Raw genomic sequence first — 2,454 nt, 5'->3', positions numbered from 1 at the left:
TCTCAGGCTGCAGGGAGTGCCTGAGCCTGCTGCTGCTGGGGGAAGGTGGCAGGGATTCCACCTGTGTGAGGTGTGAGCAGGTGGATGAGCTGCTCAGCATGGTAGCGGAGCTCAAGGAGGAGGTAGAGAGATTAAGATCCATCAGGGAATGTGAGCGGGAGATAGACTGGTGGTGTAACTCTCTGGGGGGAAGACACCCGAGTGATACCCCTCAGACGGTGGCAGATCCTCTCGCGTACCATGATCAAGCTGAGGGAAACAAACTGGGAGAAGAGGAGGAATGGAAACAGGTCCCAGCTCGGCGACACAGGCAACCCCCATCCCAGTCTACCTCGGTTCCCCAGGTGCCTCTGTGTAACAGGTTTAAGGCCCTGGAACCTGAGAGAGGTGAGGGAGGATGCAGGAGGAGCTCTGCCTGCAAGGTTGCCAAAGTTGCCCAAGGTGAGGCGGTCGACTCCATGCCTTGAGACTGCCTCTGCCAGGAAGGACAGAAGGGTGATTGTCATAGGCAGTTCCCTTCTGAGAGGAATGGGGGGCCCTATATGTTGGCCTGACACTACCCATAGGGAGGTGTGCTGCCTCCCTGGGGCCTGGGTCAGGGATATCTCTAGAAAACTCCCCAGTTTGATCCACCCCTCTGATTATTATCCTTTATTAATAGTTCAGGCTGGCAGCGGTGAGACTGCTGACAGAAGCCTGAAACTTACCAAAATGGCTTCAGGGTACTAGGGTGGTTAGTTCAGGGAATAGGAGTACAGGTGGTATTTTCTTCCATCCCTTCACTGATAGAGGACACTGAAAGGGGCAGGAAAACCCATCTCATAAACACGTGGCTGAGAGGCTGGTGCAAACGCAAGAATTTTGGGTTCTTTGATCACGGGGCGGTTTACTCGGCACCAGGCCTGCGGGCTGCTGATGGGTCTGTCCTGTCTCAAAGGGGGAAAGGCATCCTTGCCCAGGAACTGGCAGGGCTTATAGAGAGGGCTTTAAACTAGAGAGGAAGGGGGAAGGGGATAAAACCAGCCCTGCAGGAGGTGTGCCTAGGCAGGCATCAGGATTAGGGGTGAGGCAACAGGCTCAGCTGAAGTGCATCTATGCCAATACCCGCAGCATGAGCAACAAACAGGAGGAGCTGGAAGCCTTTGTGCAGCAGGCAAACTATGACCTAGTTGCCATTATGGAAACATGGTGGGATCGCTCCCATGACTGGAGTGCTGCGATGGATGGCTACAAGCTCTTCAGAAAGGATAGGCAAGGAAGGAGGGGTGGTGGCGTGGCTCTCTATGTTAGAGACTGTTTTGATGTTATTGAGCTTGCAACTGGGGAAGACAATGTTGAATCTCTATGGGTTAGGATCAAAGGAAAGGCTGACAAGGCAGACATCCTGGTGGGGGTCTGTTATAGACCGCCTAACCAGGATGAAGAGGCAGATGAGGCGTTCTATAAACAGCTGGCTGAAGTTGCGCAATCGCCTGCCCTTGTCCTCATGGGGGACTTCAACTTCCCTGATATATGCCAGGAATACAACACGGCACAGAAGAAGCAGTCTAGGAGGTTTCTAGAGTGTATGGAAGATAACTTCCTTCTGCAGCTGGTGAGAGAACCTACCAGGGGAGGTGCCCTGCTGGACCTGCTGTTTACAAACAGGGAAGGTCTGGTGGGGGATGTGGAAATTGGGGGCTGCCTTGGACAGAGCAACCATGAAATGGTAGAGTTCTCAATTCTTGGTGGAACCAGGAGAGGGGACAGCAAAACGGTGACCTTGGACTTTCGGAGGGCAGACTTTGAATTGTTCAGGAGGCTGGTAGGAAGAGTCCCTTGGGATTTGGTCCTGGAGGGTAAAGGGGTCCAGGAAGGCTGGTTGCTCTTCAAGAAGGAAGTCCTGAAGGCGCAGGAACAGGCTGTCCCCCTCAGCCGCAAGATGAGCCAGCGGGGAAGGAGACCGACGTGGATGAACAGGGAGCTTTTCCTGAGGCTCCAGGAGAAAAAGAGAATCTACTTCCTGTGGAAGAAGGGACAGGCAACTCAGGGAGAGTACAAAGAGGTTGCCAGGATGTGCAAGGAGAAAATTAGAAAGGCAAAGGCCCAGCTCGAATTAAGCTTGGCTGCTGGGATTAAAGGGAACAAGAAACTCTTATACAAATATATTAACAGTAAGAGGAGGACCAAGGAGAATCTCCATTCTTTACTGGATGTGGCTGGGAATGTGGCCACTGAGGACAATGAAAAGGCTGAGGTTCTCAATGCCTTTTTTACGTCTGTCTTTAAAAGCCAGACCAGTTGTCCTCAGAGCACTCTACTCTCTGACCTGGAAGTCTCGGATGGGGAGCGAAATAAACCCCCAATGATTCAGCAGGAAACGGTCAGAGACCTACTGCCACAAGTCCATGGGGCCAGTTGAGATCCACCCGAGAGTACTGAGGGAGCTAGCGGAGGAGATAGCCAAGCCGCTTT

The sequence above is a fragment of the Numida meleagris genome, chromosome 2 (assembly GCF_002078875.1).
Source record: "Numida meleagris isolate 19003 breed g44 Domestic line chromosome 2, NumMel1.0, whole genome shotgun sequence".
Taxonomy (NCBI): Eukaryota; Metazoa; Chordata; class Aves; order Galliformes; family Numididae; genus Numida; species Numida meleagris.
The sequence above is the reverse complement of the archived record's forward strand: the minus strand, read 5'-3'. Positions refer to the sequence as shown.